Below are 22,471 nucleotides of genomic sequence, written 5' to 3' on the forward strand. Positions count from 1 at the left end.
TGTTGTCCATGAGGTAACCAATCTTCAATAATGCAGATGATCCATCCCCTTGGCAGTTCTATCTGCCATGGACCCATTGGCTTGGTGCCAATTCAGAGACATCCCAGGAGTCCAGGGTAGGTTGAATGCTGTTGCAGCCCTCTATGTACTGGGGAGTGGGTACAGGTGGGTAAGGTTTTAAGTGTGGCTATGGAGGTATGTTCCAAGACATGGAGTTCTGAAAGGTTACTGGGCCTGAAGGACCTGAACTGGCCTCATCTGATTCCAGAAAGTCTTTGACTTGCCCCTTTCCCAGCTCCCCCATCCCTACCCCTAGCTAGGGCCCTGGCTGAGGCAGGGTGAGCAGAACTCTCCAGCCTCCGTGTCTATGTCATCAGCAACTTGTCCATGAGAACTGGACTTCTGGCCCTCTTTCCCTCCCTTCCAACCAGGCCTGTGGCCTGGGTTTCCAAGCTACTGTTCCCCAGGTCCTCTGGCTGGGCCTAGACAGCAAGCTGGCTCCCCCATGCCAAATGACAAGCCCTATTTCAGATTCAGTTACTTTTGTAGAAGAGACAGAGCCTAGGTCAAGGACGGGCTGTCAGTCACAAACCTATAAATAAAGCAGTCAATACTGAAAGAAAAATAAATATACAGGAACAAACTGAAGACAGAATAAGTTTAGTTTTATCATAGGAATGATACAAAAGGAAGTGAATTTCTTTTTTTTTTAATTTTTTTAGTTGTAAATGAACATTTACTTATTAATTTATTTATGTGCGGTGCTGAGATCAAACCCAGGCCTCATACAGGCCAGGCAAGCATTCTACCACTGAGTCACAACTCCAGCCCCAGGAAATGAATTTCTATTAAAGTAATTTGACAAGTGTCCAAGATAGGCTAGTGAGATAACAGAACAGCAAACTCCAATGTGGCTAATACATTGGAGGGAAGGGCAAAATTGGTCACTGTGGTGAGATATATGGAGACATAAAAGAAGTCAAATGATAAATCTCCTCCCATAGGCTATCTGCTGTCAACCTGAGCTGCTAGCACAAATCTCTACCTTTGGTGCTCCAGAAGTGAATATGGGAAGATGATAGTGTTCCCTGCAGATCCCTTAACTTCCTTCCCAACTCCACATGTACCCATTTTCTAAGTATTCCCTCTGCAAGTTTCTATTATCAGGTGACTGTGCGCTAAGCAACAGTTTGTAGCTTATAAGTACCACCACAGAGTAACATGTGAGTTTAGTCTAAATGACAAATTACCAAAATAATCAATACAGTGGTGGACATACTAAGACCATAGACTATCATTAATTATATCAATTGATTCAACAAATTTTTATTACATGTCTTCTATGCACCAAGCACAGAGAATATAATAGTAAATAAACACCGCTATTCCCAAGCAGCTTCAAGTCTAACTACAGAAAACAGGTTTTAAAAACTGAAGTAAATCCATACATTGGATATTTCATTAAACACTTACTAAATGTTTGCTATGTGTCTGGTTTGACCCAGAATGTAAGTATGGAGACATAAACAGAATACAATGGCTGCCCAGAAGTTTTCATAGTCAGGAAGACAGAGAAATCAATAAGGCGCCATAAAGCAGTATTAATAACTGATGTGGGGCTGGGGAGATAGCTCAGTCGGTAGAGTGCTTGCTTTGTAAGCACGAAGCCCTAGGTTTGATCCCCAGCACCAAAAAAAAAAAAAAAAAAAAACTGATGTGATGAGTTGTGAAAGCAGCATAATGCAGCATAATACAAGAGATACACTACAGGAGATCTCAGCTTCATAATAACCTTTGTATAATTGGTTGTTTTCAAAGAACTTTCACATGTTACTTCATTTTATTGAAATAACTAGCCTGAAAGGTTAAATAAGATAGATATTACTAGCCACAAGGTAAGAAAAAAAGCTAAGGCTATGACTTTCTCAGTGTTACATCAAGTTACAGTAGAGCTGGACAAGAAACTCCAACTCTTGTCCAAAATCCAAAGCTTCTTCCTTTTGTCTGACTCCATTCCTTACATGACCTTGAATAAGTCACTTGGCATTTCTTTTTCATAGTTTCTTCATCTGTAAAACAGGGAGTTTTATTTGGTCTTCTCCTCTAAAGTAACTTAGAGGAGAAGACCAAATAAAACAACCTAAGTCAATATACTCAGGAATATACAAATGCATGGTACACATTATAAGGCATGCCTATTTCTCTTGGGAAAAACAGGGTATAGGGTGCCAAAACGTTGAGCAAATAAAAGAAACATGCTAGATTCTAAGGCACCCAAGTGAACTCAAGTTCATCCATATAACTTAATGACTAATATAAAGGCAAAAGGACCACAGTTCATAATCTCTTCTGTAGTCCCACAAGGCAAATATCGATCAACTTGGAAAATAATGTTATCACCTATGTACCAGATTCTGTTAAAGATCCTATCAAACACTTGAGTCATAGGAAGAAAAGACAGGTTCTGCTTATATGTCTCCCCAAAGATAGTTTTTGCTAGTCTACCAAAGATAATATGAAAACCCCACCTGCCCCTAGCCACTACCAGTGTTCTCTTTTTTTTTTTTCTTTTCTTTCCTTTTTTTTTTTTTTTTTTTTTTTGGTACTAGAATTGAACCTAGGGGTGCTTTACCACTTAACTACATCCCCAGTGCTTTTATTTTTTATTTTGAGGCAGATTCTCACTAAGTTGCTGAAATTGACCTCAAACTTGCAATCCTCCTGCCTCAGTGTGTACCATCATGCCCAGAAGTTCTCTTCTTTGAAGCCTCAGACTTACTCTGTCCAATATAGTATCTATAGGCATAGGAAACTATTTAAATTTAATTAAAAACCCAGTTCCTTAAATTTAGTTCCATAGTTGCACCAGTTGTATTTCATGTGCTCAATAGTCACATGTAGCTAGAGATAGTCATGTTACACAGACCAAATGTAGATACAGTTCCATCCATACAGAAAATTCTACTTTGCAGATGTGTTTTAGATACTACACTTTTATTTTTATTATGGCTGACTACAGAGTATAGACTTTCTGAGGAAGGGAGTTATGCCTCATATCTCTTCATATCTCCAGTTTACATAGCAAACTGCATGTCACACACCAAGCACTTGCTTCCTAGCTAATTGGATATCTCAAATACAGGGGACCACTTTGTCCACTTTCCCCAATCTCAATACACAGGCACCCACAGGTGCACTGATGTGTACCTCAAATCAAAGGGAAGCCATTCATACGTCTCAGGCTATCATGATTAAAGTCACTTTTATTCTTTCCATAAACATGTAGAATTTTTCACCCTTATTTAGGGGTAACTACAGACTTAAACCTCAGGTTAAAAGACTGAGTTTCTTTCATGTGCTGACATCAGAACTGGATACTCTGTCCATATGCGATCAGAAAAACAAGAACAAGTTTCTTAAGTGCCTGGACTTAACATATATTGCCCCATTGTTTCTGCATTAACCTTAGCCTAAAACTGAGAAAACAGTATATAACTGAACCAAGAAAAATTATCCCATAACTATCTTTACACTGTAAAGAATGTCATTATATGAAAAGTATATTTTTATTCAGTCTACACATTTCATCATATTTAACTGGTATAAAAAATTTTTGTTGCACCCCAGCCCTCTAATAATGATCCTCACAAATATACTCACCTACTTTTATAAACCTTACATGGTTTTAATACCAACCAAAACCAAGTACAATCCAAATTATTGGTCTGCTTTCTTTAAAACTTGTAAATATGTAGGGCAATGGCAGTTCGGAAATTCTGTAATGCTGAGTTTGTCAATCTGTCTACATCAAGATTCCACTCTTGGGGCTGGGGAGATAGCTCAGTCAGTAGAGTGCTTGCCTTGTAAGCACAAGGCCCTGAGTTCGATCCCCAGCACCCAAAAAAAAAAAAAGATTCCACTCTTCATTAAGTAGTTCTTGTGTTCTCTCTCCTAGTGAGTAGAACGAACTACAACCAACTGCAAGTCCATCTACTTGCATTTACCAATAACAACAAGGCATCAGTATTCAGTAGATGACAACTAAACACCTTTCTGGACAATGAAAGGGGAAACACATGCAAAGGCCTAAGGGTAAAAGAAAGGTTTCCATTATAGAAATGATTGTATCTGAGTATGAAAAAATGAGACATTAAAAACCAACCAATGTTGAATGCACATGATTAGTCCTACACAGTGCCTTGCCACTGGTAAGAACTTAATGTGTTTGCTCAACTGCTAGATAGATAAAACAATGAACCTAACTAGCAGATTCCCAAGAAGAAAGAACAAACTCCAAACACTATGAACTACCAAATTCCTTTATAAAAATAGAAACAGAGAAGATTCTATTTGCAGCATGAAGTTAATCTACAGCATAAAAGACTCAAATACTGCATTCAGTAAAAGTTTTACAAGTATCTATGTAAAGCACTGGGAGGGATACGGAGATGGAGAAAATATGACCCCTACCCTTAAGTTGCTCATAATCTAGTAGAAGGAACAAAACTAACAATGCAGAAAGTAACTGATAAATTCCATTATGATGGTATTAAAGAGGAGACAGAAAAAACAACAGTGAGTGGGGGTCAGGGGCAGAGGCATCTGGAAGGAAATGTTGGTAGTTCCACAGCCAGAGACAGTAAGAAAAGGATATGTGTATTGAATGTATGAGAAAACAGAAGTGTGTGTTTGGGTAGAGTGTTGAGAAAGCTTAGAGGGCTGTCTAGGGAGAGGAACAGCATATTCAAAGAAGATCAAGAGGTTAGAGACACCACACCAATGAGTACTGCATTACTTAAGAAAATTGCAAACCAACAATTCTACAGGAGATGTACTCATTTTAAAAGACCCAGGTGACTCAGAATTCCTGCAGAGAAAGTTACTTCCCAACCCCAACAACCTATCACAAGGTGTAATGGAAGCCAGTGGGCCTAATGAAAAGAACCCTGCGGATGGAATTTGCATTCTTAACAAGTGCCCAGACATTTCTCCTGCACACTTAAGCTCGAGAAACACTGGTGCACCTTTTGAGATGGAGAATTACCTACCGTCGTGGTTCAATCTCTGCTGATCACCTGAATCACAGCGGATCTTTCAAAATACTCATATCTGGCTTCCACCTCATAGACATTCTGATTTAATTTGTCTGGGGTACTTTGTGGGCATCAAAAGCTTCCCAGGTGATTTTACCGTAAAGCAAAGTTGGAGAGCCACTGACCTAATTGTTAAGAACTTGCCTCTGGAGTCAGACTGCTTGGATTCAAATTACCAGCTATGTGACCTTGGGAACCTAAGTCACCTAACCGCTCTGGGCCTCAGTTACCTCGCCAATAAAATGGGGATAATACCACCTCAGGGGGTTGTTGGGAACTTAGACGTGCACAACGTAGGGCCTGGTCGAAGCCTGCAGGACAGCGGGCGCTTAAAAGGGCTAGCTGTTTACTCTCATCACTAACTCTTCCTCATCCCAGCGTCACCATGCAATGGGCAGCATCATCCCCACTGGGCGGCAGCAACTCCGCCAACCCTTCCGCTGGACCAAATTCTTCGCGGAGTTGTCTTCCAGGCTCCAGACCCGCCCCCTCCCGCGGGTTGCCGAGAGAGAGCTTCGCCCAGCACGGGCAGCTCCAAGGGCCAGCTTGGGTTTTCACAGACCAGACAGAAGCCGCCGACCCTGGGGCCAAGGTACCCCACCCCGGTGGGTCCCCTCAAAATTCGAAGATGCGCTTCCGAAGGCCGGGCGCCTGGAGCACCCGGAGCTGAGAAACAAGCCTCAGCATTCCAACGACCGCCAAAGGGAAGAAGAGAGGAGGGGAGGGGAGGGTCCGGCCGCCGCGGGGCCGACAGCCCGGTTACCTGAGGCGACGGGCGGGGCCCGCATCGCTGGGGCGGGCGCCGCCGCCGGCCGCACTCGGCTTTCCGCCTCACGCGACCCGCGACATTGGGCCTGCGCTTTCACCGCCCCGGCCGGCCGTCCTCAGGCGGTCAGTCAATACACCCGTCGGTGACTCTCCCAAGGCGCCTGGGGACGACGAAGGCCGGTCGGGCCGGCCGGCTGGGCTCAGCTCAAGCAACTTCCGACTGCCAGGGGCGGCGGCGTCAAATAACTCCCTAGCCGAATGGGACACTGCGCTTGCGCGGTGAGCCTGTTCAGCGACTTCTGAGGGGCCGAACCGGTGGCGTCAAATAATTCCCGAGACATGGAGCCGGAAGCTGCGCGTGCGCAGCCATCCCAGAGGACCGCGCGGGGTGCGTTCACTCCTCCCTTTCCGGCTCCAGTGGAGAGGAAGAAGTGAAGTGACGGATGCAGGTACCTCATCACTGTGCAGCCGGGGAGACACTCCACCTGTGTCCCAGTGACTCATACGACAATCCAGATTCAAGCCTGTTATCAGTGCGGAGGAGTAAGGGGCTTCTCTGCAAGATTCTGGCTGCCACTCACGCTGTAGAAATTTCTTACATCCCACAATTTCAGCACTCTGAAATGATTTTTGCCCGGCGCCTTATTAAGCGGGCACAGCATTAATTATGAGCAGTGTTCTAGCCATACCTGGTGTGGGTTAAAAAGATGAATCAGACATCAGTTCAGAGCCTCTCATTAAGTAACCGAGTCTGATATGGGAGATAAGACCTTTAATAACAAGAGGTGCTAGTTTGAGCACCTGCGATGACGTTTTGCAGACTACCACTTTGAATAATTTGGTTTCGACTTCAGCGAAGAAAATAATACTAGTAGAGAGGTACAACCCAAGTACCTTGGGTGTGTAGAGGAGGAAACTTGGGCAGAGAGAAAAGAGGAGGGAGGGATGATGAAATTCACGAAGGGGCTGGCCTTGAGACTGACCTTGGATATTCAGAGGGGGAGGGATCAGGATGTTGAGTAGTGCTGAAGGCACGCTTGTCTGAAAAGAGCAGAGAGAGCAAAGATAATGCAACTCCTCGCCCTCGGAAAGGAGCGACAAAAACTGATATTCTCTCAGAAGGTATTAAACAGGAGAGGGATTCCTCAGGCCCAGGAAAGTAGCTACAGAAAGGAAGAGGAAAAAGGGGTAGGACACATTGTGCATCAAACAATTAAGTATAAGTGACAAATACTTTAGGACACTCACTTAATATCTATTCCAAGGACACCTCCTTTCCCTTTCTGTACTACAGAAGCAAAGCACGCAGTCACCAAGCTCCCTGCAAGTGTGGCAGTGAAACAAAGTCCTGGCTCATAAAATATAGTCTGAAGTCCCAAGAGAAACTAGAATAAAAAGGAGTACTCGGGAAATCTGTGTCCTCCTTCCCCCTGCTTCACTGTTGGAACCAAGATACAACAGGCATTGTGAGACCATGAGTGGACTGTACTAGGAGAGGTAGAACAGAAAGGCAAAAGGGCATAATCAAGCACGAGTGCAAACCCTATATTGCCTTCCTGTTTTGGAGAATCTTATGCCATAGTTGGAGTTTTCTGTTACTTGCAACCAGACACATTCCTAACAATGAATAATGAATACCTGTAATAGATAGTGTGACAAATTAGAAGAGGAACAGGTGGGAATTGGAAGAGTGACAAGCACAGAGGACTGAGAAGCTTTATATGTTTAAAAGCATTTGAGATGATGAGTTCCTTATATATTCTGGAAACTAATCCCTTGTTGAATGAATAGTTAGCAAATGTTTTATTCCATTGCATAGTTTGTCTCTTCACTGTTGATTGTTGCCTTTGCTGTGAATAAGTTTTTTAGTTTGATATAATCCATTTATCAAATTTTGCTTTTGTAGACTGTGCTTTTGCAGTATTATCTATAAAATAATTGCCTGCACTGATATCCTGAGATATTTCCTCTATGCTTTCTTCTAGAAGTTTCACAGTTTAAGTCTGTGATTCATTTTGAGTTGATTTTTGTATATGATGAGAGATAGGAATCCAGTTTCTTTCTTTTACTTATGGATATCCCATTTCTCCTCACCATTTATTGAAGAAACTTTCACCAATGTATGTTCTTGCTGCCTTTGTTGAAAGTCAGTTCACTGACTGTAAATATGTGAATTTATTTCTGGCTTCTCTGTGCTGCTCTGTTAATCCATGTTTTTGTTTTATCCAGTATCATGATGTTTTGGTTACTATTGCTTGTAGGATGTTTTAAGTCAGGTCTTGTAATACCTCAGCTTTGTTCTTTTGCTCAGGAGTACCTTAAATATTTTTAAGCAAAAAAATGTCAGTGCAACAATGCAAACAAAATTATATAAACAACAAATAATGTTGCTATGTTGCTTAAATTCTGACTTTTACATAAAATATAAGGTATAAAGACTTACGGTACTGACCAAAAAGACAGATTTAACACAGGTGGGGGGTTGGTGGAGAAGAGATGCAATTGAGTCATTCTTTAAAAGGTGAATTTTTTCCCTTCACTCCTTTATAATTTTTTAAAACTTCTGAGGGATTTGCTTAAACTAAAATAAAGATACCACACACATGCACACACACATAACGTGAGGGAAAATTAAAGAATAAACATCTAAATACTTTGAAACCTAAGAAAAGTATACACATACAATAAACTACAAGATATATGAGTACATAGTAAAACACTTCGTATTTTCTAAACACAGTGCATGGTTCAGATTTGTTCCAAAGCGTGATCAGTGACTACAGATGTAGAATAAATTGGGGAGTGTCTTTGCCTGAAGCTAATGTCAAAATGTCACTTAGTATAGTGTGTTTGAAAGGCATTGCATTGGAAAAAGGAAGAGCAGTGGTGTAAACTTTTATAACAAACGTTCTCCAAAAATGACCACAGCGATCTGTATGACCCACCCCACAATCCTCACTGCAATGTCCCTGACACTCCTCCCACTAAGAGTTGGGATCATTGTCCCCTCCCTTTGAGTCTGGTTGACTGATTAGACAGAACTGAAGCTATGTGATTTCTGGGGCTAGGTCATTAAGAGAAGAAAGTGTCTACCTGACTTGCTCCCCATGACAATGCTGACCCTGGGGACCCAGCCACCATGTTGGGAAGAAGCCCAGGCCATGCAAAGAGCACATGCGGAGGTGTTCCAGCAGACAGCCGTAACAGAAAACATTAACTGAATGTTGTGAAGAACGTCTGTAGTAGCCAATTTGGTTTTCTTTTTCCTTTTTCTGTAATTGTAGAGAACCACCCTGGCATAGTACTATAGTTTGGATACAGTTTAAGTGTGTCCCCCACAGGTTCTTATGTTGGAGGCTTGATCCTTAGGATAGTGGTGTTGGGAGATGACATGGACCTCTATGTATGTGTTCTGTACTGGGGACTGAACCCAGGGGGACTTTACCTCTGAGTTACATCCCCAGCCCTTTTATTTTGAGACAAGGTCTTGCTAAGTTACCCAGCCTGGCCTCAAATTTGGGATCCTCCTGCCTCAGTTTCCCAAGTTGCTGGGATGGTGTGGACCTTAAGGAGGTGGGGCCTAGTGAGGGGTCCTTGAGTCAAGAGTGGGCATGCCCTTGGACAGGATTGAGCTATTTCACATGGGACCTGGGTTAGTTCAAGGTGCCAGATGATGTGACTCCTGGTGAAGTCTCTCTTCCTGGCTTGCTTTCTTGCTGTGTCCTCACATGGTTCAGAGATGATGCTCTGGTGTCTCTTCTTAATAAGGGCACCAAAACCTTCATCAGAGCTCCAACCTCATGCCTTCATCTAAGCCTCATTACCTGGGTGTGGGACATAAACATTCTGTTCATGATATCCTTGGAAGATTTTTGATATATCACTCTGCAATACCAACATGTACTTCCCACATAGATGTACTGTCAAACCTCCATTGATGCAGTGACATTATTTCGTCATTGTCTTCAGGCTAGGAGGAAAAGAGATAAATGTATTTGTACAAATGAGACTATTCTTCTCACTCTGCTCACAGGTCCCTTGCAGTGCTGCCTGCGGGCCATAGCAAATGGAAGGCAGGGGCAAAATCAGCATCTAAAACCAGAATCAGGCATGGTGGCAAATGCCTGTAATTTCAGTGATTCCAGAGCCTGAGGCAGGAGAATCACAAGTGTGAGCTCAACCTCAGAAATTTAGCAAGACTTTGTCTCAAGATAAAAAATAAAAGGACTGAGGCCAGGTGCAGTGGCGCATGCCTGTAATCCCAGCAGCTCAGGAGGCTGAGACAGGAAGATCTTGAGTTCAAAGCCAGCCTCAGCAAAAGTGAGGTGCTAAGCAACTCAGTGAGACCTTGTCTCTAAATAAAATACAAAATAGGGCTGGGGATGTGGCTCAGTGGTTGAGTGCTCCTGATTCAGTCCCCGGTACCAAAAAACAAACAAACAAAAAAAGGACTGGGGATGTAGTTAAGTGATAAAGCACCCATGGGTTCATTCCCCAGTACCAAAAATAAACAATCTGGCCTGAAAAGTTCACACGTAGTTGGAAAATGTGTTGTTTTATGTTTATAAAAACAAAAGCCCAAATGGTAAATTTAGCATGACTAGAAAATAAATCATTCACATCTTCCTGAATACTCTGGGTAAGACTTACATTTGTAGTCCTCATCAGGGAGGCAGAGTGACAATCTTTGAGAAAAAGTTTATCCACCAGATGATAACGCGTCATGACTAATGACATATCCAGAGTTAAACAAAGGTCAGGGAACTGTAAAAGCAAGGATATCTACACTGCTGCAAGTTCCAAGCAATGTACATTTCTGTAATGATAAGTATGTAATTATTCAGGAATGGCATATTTTATAATTTAAAAAAAAACTTGGGCTGGGGATAGAGCTCAGTGGGTAGAGTGCTTGTCTCACATGCACTGAGGCCCTGGGTTCAATCCCCAGCACCAACAAAACAAAACAAAACAAAACAAAACAAAACAAAACAAACAAAAAAAAAACAACGAAACTTGAAGAGTTGGTCTGGACTTGATAGGAAGAGACAGGAGCCATGCAAAAAAAAATTTTCCCTGACCCATGCACACCCTTGGACTGCCCTGGCTAATGTCCTCCCCTTCTGCCTATGGCCTTCTTAAACTCCTCAGTCCACCTTTTCACTCTTAAGGACATCATTTTCCAGGTAGTTCTAATTGCCAACTCGAGCTCTCACTGGGTGCTCACTCAGTCCCCAAAACACCCAGAACACACCCTTTCAAGTAAATAAGGCCCAATTCACACACACCTGCTTGGGGGCAGTGTACCTGCAGGGGTTGGTTAGTTGGTTTATGATACTGGGATTGAACTCAGGGGCTCACACATGCTATGCAAGCCCTCTACCACTGGGCTACATCTCCAGCCCTTTTTAATTTTTTTATTTTGAGACAGCCCAGCCTGTCCTCAAACTTGTGATCCTCTCATCTCGACATCCTGAGTCTCTGGGATTACTGATTTTTGCTACCATGCGTGGTTGCAGTTTTTTTACTTAGTTGCTTTTGTTATTGTTGTCGTTGTTGTTATTACTGTTACTATTAGTAGTACCACTAGGGATTAAACCCAGGGCTACTCCCCAACTGAGTTACATCCTAAATTTTTTTTTAGATCTTTAATATCCCCCCAAAAGCTCATATGTTAGGTAATCCAGGAACATTCAGAGGTGAGATGATTACACTATGAGAGTGTAACTCCAGTAGTGGATTAATCCATTTGATGGATTAAAAATTTGAATGGATTGCTGGGTGCTAAGTGAAGGCAAGTGAGGTATGCCTGAAGGAAGTAGGTCTCCAGGAGTGTGCCCTTGGACCATGTCTTGTTCCTGACTTCTCTCTTCTCTCTCCACCTCCTGACTGCCATGATCTAAGCATTTTTCCTCCACCACACCCTTCTGCTTTATCTCTGACCCAGAGCAATGAAACCAGATGACCACGAACTGAAACCTCTGAAACCATGAAATCAAATTAACTTTTCCTCCTTGTCAGGTATTTTGTTCACAGTGATGAAAAGATGACTAGCATAGGGTTTTGCTAAGTTGCTGAGGCCGACCTTAAATTTGCAATCCTCTTGCCTCAGCTTCTAGTGTAGCTGGGATTACAGGTGTGTGCTACCGCACCTGACAATAATTCTTAGTATCAACTACCTGTTGAAATGATATTTTTTGATATAATGGGCTAACTAAAATACATTACTAAAAATTTATTTCCTCTGCTTCTCTTCACTTTTTTAATGTGGTTACTAGGAAAAACAATTTTTTCTTGTGGTCCTGGCATTTGCCATGCTAAGGAAGCACTCTACCACTGAGCTATCTCCCCACCCCTGCTATCAGGAAAACTTTAAATCACGTATGTGTCTTGCATTGTTACTATTGGACAACATAGTTCTAGACTGTAACAGTTCTTAAGAACCTCATCTGCTTTGTTCAGAGCTGTATGCCGAGCTTAGAGCAAGGCCCAATGCATGGTGACTGATCCATTAATACCCAAAGTGTGAATAAATAGAACTTATCTGCATACCTGTATGTGATCCTTTGATGGGCAGATGCTTACCATTCATCACCATATCTCTATTCCCACCACCATGCATAATGCCAATATTTTAGGATGAACAAATGAGCCTTCAGTCTAGCTCTCCATCTTCCTAGCTTGATTCTGTAATGTCATCTCCACCAGCTGCTTCTCATGGGTATCTGGTACCCAGCAACAACTTCCAGGTAGGATAATGACTTTTCCTGACATTAATTCTGGTTCTTGGGTCACCTCAGTAATACCCTTCTTGAGTTTCCTCCAGTTCTGAGTCCTGGGATGATTCCTGCTTCAGACAACTGTTGTTGGAAGGGCACTGGATATTTGGGTGTTGGCTATTGTCCCTGTGCATATCAGGGTCACAAGTTCAATCTGCAAGACTGATTTAGATGGAAAATCTTTAGGAAGACAGGATAACAGGCAATAATTTGAAGCCAATGGAAGTATTAGTAAAATACCTAATTTCCAGTTTCCCAGTACAAAGAAGCATCTGAAGCCTGGTATGCTCATGCTTTTTATGAAATCAGTCTGCAACAGTTTTCACTACTTCATGTACCAGGAAATGGAAAACTGATATTAGGTGTGAGACAGGTCCCTTCATTTCCCTGTCTGGACTTCCTTATTTGTAAAATGGAGGATAATTAAGTCTACCCCACTGTGTTATGAAGATTAAATGAGGTAATTATATATGTGGGCTTAATACAGTGCATGGCATTTAATAAAAGTTCAACCAATGATAGTGATGATTAACACCAGCCCCGCTGGGATATATGCTCATCAGATAAAAATAGCTGACATTTATTGAGCATGAGGCAGTTACCTTGTCGTGCATTTAACATGCATCATCTGATTTAATCCTTGCTATCTGGAGTAAGTGCTATTCTGTGTCAAATTACAGAGTCAGAAAAAGAACAAGCTCCAGGCCTCACAGCGATTAAGTAACCACACCAGGTTCTTAGGATTTCACTAGATGGTTTCCCAGTGTAGGCTGAGTGGGACCTTCTGGTGACGTGACATTTGTAGCCCAGGAGGCGAAGGGACCTGTTCCATCTATTCCTGTTCCATCTTGTCCAGGCTGCCACGGGCCCATTCCTCATCCCTGAATGCTGATATGTGGGGGGCCTCTCTGCGATGTCCCACGTGGATGAGAAAAGGGTTAACTGCTGGAGGAGGATGTTGGCTGTAATATCACTCAATTACCCCAAAAAATTTATGTACTCAATAAACACACAAGAGCCAATAGTCTTTTTAAATGAGATAGGGCATGACAGGTCTGGCCATACCAGCTCTGGCCTCTAACAAAAATGACAACTCGCCCAACTCTCTTTTATTTCTTATACACAGGAAAAGGGGGCAAGACCGGGAGGAGCTTATTCTGTGATGTACAGGATAGGATGGAATTAGGGGAGCCATTCTCTTAGGGGGACTATTCCAGGAGACAGGGAACCACTCCCATGCAGTGCCACATGCTTCGTGGCAATCTGGGACAGACCTCCATGGCTATTAGTTCCTGGAAGCCAGGCCTCTGCATCCCATGGCTCAACCTAGTCTGATTCTGCTAAATAAGGATGGTGTCCCACAGTGATAGGCACCTTCTAGCTGTCAGGCACTATGCTGGCATGTTTTCTGGCTGTAATGAGTGTCACTGGGCTCCCTCTGGTATTGGGCACAGTGGTGGTGAACATTAAGATTTCACATTAATGAGAGAGAGAGAGAGAGAGAGAGAGAGAGAGAGAGAGAGAGAGAGAGAGAGAGAAGAATCTTGGTCATATGGTCATGCATTATAAAAAGTTAAAGAAGACTGAACCTGAGCTTTGTGGCAAGTCTGAGTGCTGCCCACAGCCAGGCCTAGTGGAGCATGAGTGTGATTTGGAAATTGGAGTTTCATTTTCCACCTGTAAGACTTCTAGAAACAGTTCTCTCACCTGAAAAAGAAGATCAATGCTCTGAACCCCTGGGTGCAGCTGTTAAGACTCAGTCCCTCTATGTCTTCCTGTTTCTGTTCCTATAAGCAGGTACTCAGGTTCATGACCTATGCGAAGCTCCCCCAAAAGGAATCTTAGTTATCACCGCTATTGGTTTTGGGATTTTGTTTTGTTTTGGTTTTTGGTACCAGGGATTGAACCCAGAAGTGCTTGATCATCCCCAGCCCTGTTTATTTTGAGACAGGGTCTCACTAAGTTGCTTCAGGTCCGACTAATTTGCTGAGGCTGATCTTGAATTTATGATCTTCCTGCCTCCTGCCTCATCATCCCCAATTGCTGGGATTACAGGTATTGCCCCCATGCCTGGCTATTGCTATTGATTTTGAACCAAGGTCATGGGTTAGGCCTATCAATTCACTAATTCACTGACCTGTGGTTGCGGGCAAGGGGGAAGCAGAGCTGAGAGTCGGGGAGCCTGGCCTTGAGTTCAGTGCTGACTGTCGTTCCTGGTCTCATCTGGCTGTCAACCACAACCTGACAGATGGTCATAATCAGGAGGAGCACTGCAGCGGCCTCAGACACCTCCTGCCTCCCCAGCTCACTGACCTGATATTCAAAAGGAGACCTTCCTAGCATCCCAAGCTGTTTTAGTCAGCTTTATCACTGCTGTAACCAAAAGACCCAATGAGAACAATTTTGGAGGGGGAAAATTTTATTTTGGGGCTTCCAGTTTCAGTCCATAGATGGCCGACTCCATTCCTCAGGGTCTGAGGCAAGGCAGGATATCAGGGAGGAAGAGTGCAGTGGAGGAAAGCACTGCGAACATGGCGTCAGGAAGCAGACTCACCAGGTACAAAATATATACTCAAAGGCACACCCCCAAAGACCCAGCTCTCCAGCCACGCCCTACCCGTCCACTGTTACCACCCAATTAATTCCTATCAGATTAATGCATTGATTGGTTAAGGCTCTGATAACCCAATCGTTTCATCCCTAAACCTTCTGGCATCGTTTCACGAATGAGTTTTTGGGGAACACCTAATATCTAAACCATAACATTAGTCCATGCTCTGATGGTTGGTAGCTTACATGGGCTGCAGACAATGATCAGAGGTGAGAGCCCCAGGCTCAAATCACAACTCCCAGGTGAGGTCCTCCTGTCTCCTCCATGCAAAAGGCCACTCCCCCAACTTAACCAAAAACTTCCTATCTTGTTTCTCTATGATTTTTCCCCCTTGGTACTTCTTTACCATACTACATATTTTAGTACTTTATGGTATGTCCCTGTCCTCCAAAATGTAAGTACTATGAAAACAGGAATTTGTTCTTTTGCTTGTGTTATCTGTTCCTAGAATTTTACATGCACATAATGGACACTTGATATGAATGACTGGAAGGACAGAGTTCATTCTGGGTGAAGGTGTAGCCAAGGAAGACTTCCTGAAGGAAGTGACAGCTGAGTCAGCTTTCTGAAGTGGGAAATGACTGGCAGAGTGCTCTCAGTCCTGAGTATGCCCTGCTGGCCTGGAGGTGTCTGAGGGCTTGGTTTCCCCTAAGCCCCCATCACAGTGAGTTCAATTTCAGCAGAAGAAATAGACTCTCCCTTTTCTGTCATGGACTTTGGGAACATTTCTTTGTATGGACTGCACCTGAAAAGTGAAGACAGATCATGTGCCCACATTGTTGAAACTGAATGTAATCCCCAAAGACCCACCAGACCTGGTTGTAAACAGAAGTCCCAACACCTGACATTTTCCTACTGAGCTCCTAGAGTTCTCCCAACAACACTCCTTGTACACTCTACTCCCACCTCTGCTCAAAACCATCTCCCTACATTCACTCCAGATCCTGGTGTACTTTCATCACCCAGCGCTCAGAGCACTACTGCCTTCAAGATCTTTGGCCCCTGTCTTTTCTCTATGTCCACCCCATTATCATCTTCCCTCCCAAAGCCCTAGCCCAGATAGGCGCAGTGGTGCACGCCTATAATCCAAGTGACCCAGGAGACTGAGACAGGGGAATTGCAAATTTGAGGCCAGCCTCAGCAATTTAGCAAGACTTTCAGCAACTCAGTGAGACCCTGTCTCAAAATAAAAAATTTAGAGGGCTGGGGATGTAGTTCAGTGGTAAAAGCACCCCTAGGTTAAATCCTCAGTTCCAAAGGAGAAAAAGAATTGAGAATAATTTGTCAGTCAACTATTTTCCTCAGTCAACTAATTATTATTATTATTATTATTATTATTATTATTATTATTATTGCTACTGGGAATTGAACCCAGAGGTGTTTTAACAGAGCCACATCCCTAGTCCTTTAAATTTTATTTGAGACAAGGTCTTCCTAGGTTGCTGAGGCTGTCCTCAAACTTGGAATCCTCCTGCCTCAGCCCTCTGAGTTGCTGGGATTACAGGTATGTTCCACTGCCCTCAGCCAACTCAATTCTAACTTCTCTCCTAAGTGTGAGCCCCTGGAAGCACACAGGATTGTTCAATCTCTAGACCAAGTCCTACATCCCATCTCACAGTCCCTAGGGCAAACCTTAGGAGTGTGCCAAGGGGTAATAATTCTCAATGAGTGAAACCAGATCTGCTCCTGGGACCCACCTTCTCTACACTCGACCTTGCTGGTGCACAGAGGTATTAGCAAACAGTGAAAACCAAAGAACAAGCAGCAGGGCATACTTCAAAATTTATTGAGGCAAAAGGACAAGGACACAGTATCTAAACAGTTACACCAGGAGTAGGCAAGAAGACACAGAAGCTGGCCACACATGAAATGGAGACCAGTCTTCCCATCCACAGATCCGTGGCACTGCTGAGGAGGGCAGAGCCGACTGAAGGGTCTCCACCTCTGAACCCCAAGTCCCCAGAACCCAGGCTTTCCTTTCCCTGATCATTCCATGTTGTGCTGAGGCAACAGTGGCAAGGTCTGGCAATGCGTCACTTGGCGACATCGCACTTCACTTTCTGCTATGCCAGCGTCCTCCATCAACATCACGAACCAAGAGAAAGTCAGTTGACCCCGGGGCTTGGAATTTCCATTTCAATCTCAGAAACACAAGCCGACTTGGCTTCTTGGCAGTAACTCACCGTAAGCAGAGCTGGCACCCCATGCCATTATCCTGAGAGGGTCAGTGCCTCCATTCCTTGGGGCTTCCTTCCACTATCTCCAGATCCAAGGAAGCATCCCTAGAGTGATGAGAAGGCCATGGAATGGGAAGGTTAACGAAGGGCTTGTGTGTGTGTGTGTGTGGCGATGGAGATAGAACCCAGGATCTCACCCATACCAGGCAAGTGCTCTACACTGAGCTACATCCTCAGCCCTACCACAAGTGTACGAGTGTTTGGTTTCCAATGTTACACCACTTTTCTTCATGCTGACATCAATAAGAATGTACCTGATTAATCAGGTATGAGCTGCCAGGGTTTTTTTTTTTTTTCATGCCAAATGAAAAAGGAACCTCAACGCTCCTAGAGAACAATCAAAATGAAAACTGTCTTAAGTCTATCCCCCACTGCTGTCATTACTGGCCTGTACATCTGTCTCCTCAGTGGGACAAGAGCTCAACCTCTAAGTCCTCCTCATGCTGCTCCCTACACTCTGGAGAATGTTCCTACTGCCCAGCACATTGCCTGCCTAGGCCTACCACTTACAAAAGACTGCTTCCTTTGAAAATTCCACTATCACTTAGTTTCACACTTATTCATTACACATCATTCATCCTGGCTCCTGGGAATCCCCAAAGTATCTAAACCTTGATGCAGATGTAGTTTGGTCTCTGATAACAGGAGGTCAAGCCATAATGTCTTCCATCACTGACTCTCATACAGCAGCCCCCAGCAGTCATGAGACCAGACTATGTTGGCAGGAAAGAAGTGGGAGTGTGTGAAAGCACCAGCATTTGAGAGGGACAGGCTGGACCCTCCAAACACGGGAAATGGCTTTCAGCAATTCCTCTCCCTGCATTATCACTGATCAGAGCACAAGCAGCCCGTGATCACTTTTGAATGCAGGTACACGCCCAGGCAGACAGGTCCAGGAAGTGAAGCAAATGCCAGTAACCTATGGTATACTACAGGGAAAGATCACGAAAATAGCTTAGCCAGCCATGCACAGGACCCCAGTCATGACCCTTCTTTTCTACAGAAGCCCCATACATACTCCTTGCCCAGGGGAATCAAAGAGAAGTCACTCTCTGCCTACTTCGCTTACTATGCCTACAATGGAAAGATGTTAGGGCTGTAATAGTAGGAATCATGGGGTTTCAAGTACCACAAAAGTCAACTGTCACCACTTTATTTTTTCAAAAAAAATTAAGTTCTGTTGAATGTGGAGGTGCATGCCTGCAATTCCAGCAACTTGGAAGGTTGAAGCAAGGAGAATCACAAGTTCAAGGTGACCAAGTCAACTTAGTAAGACTCTACCTCAAAATAAAAAAGGGCTGGAGATATAGCTCAGTGGTAGAGTGCCTAACTGAGACAGTGGCAGAAGGGATTCTCATGCCACCCATTTTTCATTATAGCATGCTGTTGCTGATGCCCAGGAAGAGAGGGCAGATATCCCAGAGACCTCTTATTCCACACATAGGACTCTGGAGGGTTTCCCCTGCAGCAGCCACTGAACGTATGTGAAAGTTCAGGTATGATCTAGAGTTGGCTGGGTGGGTGGCAGGTGTGGAGACCCATGGTGCCACCTTCATCTCACCTCTCAGCTCCCCTACATCAGTCCTGGGAAAAGGGCTGTATTCGATACAGGGACCAAAGCACCAGAAAATGGATCAGAAATCTTACCTCAAGATCCCTGGGGTCTAGAATGTTCCTGAGATGACAACTCCTATGGTGCCTCCATACACAGTGGACTCATCTGCAAGAGACAGGGAGCACTGATGGGCACCCAGCTTGTCACTGCTCACAGCAGGGCATGGAAAGCACCAGGAAAAGGCTTGGTACAGTAGCTGCCAGACAGTAAACATTCTAAAAATGTTGGCAAGCACACTATTTCTTCATGAAAAAGAGTTAACTCTAAAGAGGGAGACAGGGATGGTCAATGGCAGGATAGCCAATTATGACTATGTAACCAGCAACAGGCTAAAGTGAATGCCAAAGCAAGTTTGTGGGAGTGTGCCATGCTGACTGGCAGTGACTCTGCTGGCCACACACACAGACTGGTTCCCAAAAGAAGGGGCAGGAAATGAAAGCCCCAAATAATGATAGTAACACAGACATGGCAGTTGCCAATGCCCTGGAGGTCCAAGGTATGAGCAAAATTGAAGCAGGAGTGTGGGAAGGCTGCCAGAACCAGAAGGCAAGGGTACAGACCTTCCAAACACACGACAGTTCCTTCCACATTTCCTCTGCCTGCACTACCAAAGACCATGACATGGGTAGCCCACGATCACTTACGAATGCAGGGATGGAAAAGGACAGAGGGCTTGCAATAAAAGGAGACTAAGGCAGAAGCCTGCAGCAGTCAGTTCAGCTAAGTACAAGGACCCAGCAGTTGTTTCTAACACTACAAAGTTCCTTCAGCATGACCAGACGGGCAAAGCAAAATGAAGACACCTCTAAAGAAAACTGATGGAGTACTTTGGCTGCAAACAACAGGGGATTGTGACTCTGAGAAGACTGCCTCACTGTATTCCTCTTTTCCAGGGAACTAAACTGAAGGTAAGAAAAGGTCCCAAAGGCAGGAGGAGGACGTGAAGTGACTGAGATCTGGGTACAGATGGACACAATGCCGAAATCATTTCTGCTGTTCATGCAAATATTCTGCTGCCAATACACCAAAGTAAGGAAGGGATCCCCGAAGATTCTGAACCCAAGTGGGCAGAGCAACAACCAGATGCATTGAAAGCCCCAGAGCAGGTAAAACCAGGAGACAGCAAGAATCCACCTTCTTCTCACTTCCATTTCCCAGAATGTATGACGCCTGAGGAACAAAAGCCCCAGACCTCCAGGGGATAGACTGTATCTTGGGAGCACCCTCGTCCAGCTGTTTTCTGGCAGGATGGAGACATGTTTCATGGGCCCCTCTGCACCAAGCTACCACCTCTGCAATAAACAAGAAGCACCAGATGAGTCACCTAAATGTCACCTGGTCAAACTCATCCTTGTAAGCACATGGAGAGCTTCCAGCACAGTAACTGGCTGTTTAACAAATGTAGGCTGTTGTACTAATCCATGAACTACATACATCATTTCCTCATGGACAGGGAAAGAAGTTGACAATTCCACAGGGAACAAAGAATCATCTTCCACAGAGAACTTTTCAGATCAACTTTTGTGAGGTTCTAGAAGGTTCCCTCACCACTTGGAACCTACCTTCTACCAAAGAGACTCAACAGATAAATACTTGCTGACTGTCTTAAGTATTAAGCCCAAAGAACTCCAAACACTTTGCAGTTATCACTTCCAATATAGACTTCATCTGCCCCATCAAAAGAGTCCACAGGAAAAGCTGGATATGGTGGCATATGGTAATTCCTGACGACTTGGGAGGCTTAGGCAGGAGGATGTTAAACTTAAAGCAAGTCTGGAAAAGTTAGCAAGACCCTGTCTCAAAATAAAAAATGAAAAGGGCTGGGGACATAGCTCCATGCACAAGACCCTGGGTTCAATCCACAGTAGTGAAAAAGAGTCCATGAGAAGACCAGCTTCTGGTCAAAATGCCTAAATTATTCACCCATCCACACAACTACTATGCATCTACATGTAGCCAGCACTAAGGCTCAAAAGCAAAACAAAAACAGTTAAGCTCTCGGCCCTCACAGAGTTTTGGCAGTTTCCCCCCTTTACAGAAAGTAAAGCTCAGGAAAATGAAGGAACTTAGCCAGGATCTGACCTTGGGTCTTTCTGGTCCCCAAACACAATCACGTACCCCACCCTGACACCTACACCTGGCTTCACTCTGTACAGGGACTTTGCCACACGGTTCTCCGAACCTGGCAGAGCTCTACCACCTTCCCCTCTTCTGGTGTCCACAGAAGGCAATTCAGGAGGCACCCCCGATTTCTAGGTGCTCATGAGTAGCAGCACTTACCCGGGGACATCCTCACCCTGGACACTGCACCCACCAGGGAGTGCGGAGAAAAGGGGGCGCTGGTTTCTGGAGAACCAGCGAAAACATCCAAGGAAGAGCCTTCATCTGTCTGAAGGAGAGTCGCACAGCAGCGAGACCTAGGCAGGAAAAAAGGTGGGGAAGGGGCTTTTTGCGGCACAATGACTGACCCTGTCTAGACCACGGACAAGGGGCTTCGGGTCTTTAAAAGCCAAGAGTCGGAAGTCGAGGACCGGGTGGAAAAAAGCCCGGGGCTCTGCACCCTCCTCCCGCTCTAGGCCCGCTGGCGCGGCGCTGGCAGGGCGCCTCTGACGTCCGCCCAGAGTCGGTCAGCTTGGGGTGGCGAGGCCGCTGCCCACTGAGACCTCCTCCCAGGAGCCCCACGACCCACCCGCGACGCGCCCCTGGCTAGCGCTGACCCCGGCGGCCTCTCCGCCCCTCGGGGCGGCGCGCGGTTTCCCGGGGTTGACGGTGACCCCTGGAGGTCGCCTGGGGTCCCCGCACCAGATGACGCCTGGAGCGCTCACCCTCAGTGACTCACCCCGGGCCGCAGGACCGAATGCACTGGGGACTGCAGGCAGGCACAGGTGCTGAGAAGCATCCGGCAACAACTAAGCGACGCTCTCCACGCCCCGCAGTCGCGGCGGAACTGCGGCTGCGCGCGGTGGCGGCAGCCTAGAGCGGCGCCCCCGCCTGGTCGTGGCTGCGCGAGTGGCCCTGCAGCGCCCCTGGCGGGGCGGAGCTGAGATTCGAAGTAGCCACTAAGACCCTTGTTCAAGTTTCCATGCAACCAATCATTATTCCTTCCGCCCATTATTGCACTCACCCACCACGCATCCGAGGATCCAGAAAATATTTATGGGGCATCAGCTTCCTAATCCATTCAATTATTCATCCACGCAATTGGGCCACCTATCCTCCCATCCATTTAAATAATTATCCATATCCATGTGTCCATCTATCTATTTCGTTCATTTTTTTCATCAATCCACTGACAACCATTCATCCAGAAAATTTACTAAACAACTACTTTTTATCAAGGACCGGACTAAGCATTGGAAATAAAACGAAGA

General features: G+C 44.8%; 1 protein-coding gene, 1 long non-coding RNA gene and 2 other non-coding genes across 13 annotated transcripts in view; all 4 read right to left on the reverse strand.

Annotated features, from left to right (window-relative positions):
- Ralgapb (Ral GTPase activating protein non-catalytic subunit beta) overlaps positions 1-6,104 on the reverse strand; it is a 101,492-nt gene extending 95,388 nt beyond the window's left edge. For 8 of the 10 annotated variants that reach the window (XM_047537779.1, XM_047537774.1, XM_047537776.1 and 5 more), the window contains exon 1: positions 5,857-6,104. The gene's annotated coding sequence lies outside the window, so the exon portion shown is untranslated. The remainder of the gene's footprint in view (positions 1-5,856) is intronic. The other 2 variants (XM_047537778.1, XM_047537777.1) reach the window with 1 other exon arrangement.
- Positions 6,105-17,012: 10,908 nt separating this feature from the next.
- On the reverse strand, positions 17,013-22,043 carry LOC124977153 (uncharacterized). Its single transcript, XR_007107109.1, has 4 exons — positions 21,940-22,043; positions 21,381-21,517; positions 19,133-19,205; positions 17,013-17,530 (listed from the first exon to the last, which is right to left on the reverse strand). It is a non-coding gene; the product is annotated as an uncharacterized LOC124977153 (long non-coding RNA).
- Positions 18,225-18,357, reverse strand: LOC124978424 (small nucleolar RNA SNORA71). Its single transcript, XR_007107445.1, has one exon. It is a non-coding gene; the product is annotated as a small nucleolar RNA SNORA71 (small nucleolar RNA).
- LOC124978425 (small nucleolar RNA SNORA71) lies at positions 19,621-19,754 on the reverse strand. The gene has a single exon (XR_007107446.1). It is a non-coding gene; the product is annotated as a small nucleolar RNA SNORA71 (small nucleolar RNA).
- Positions 22,044-22,471: the final 428 nt, after the last annotated feature.

This window comes from Sciurus carolinensis, chromosome 2 (genome assembly GCF_902686445.1).
Source record: "Sciurus carolinensis chromosome 2, mSciCar1.2, whole genome shotgun sequence".
Lineage (NCBI taxonomy): Eukaryota > Metazoa > Chordata > Mammalia > Rodentia > Sciuridae > Sciurus > Sciurus carolinensis.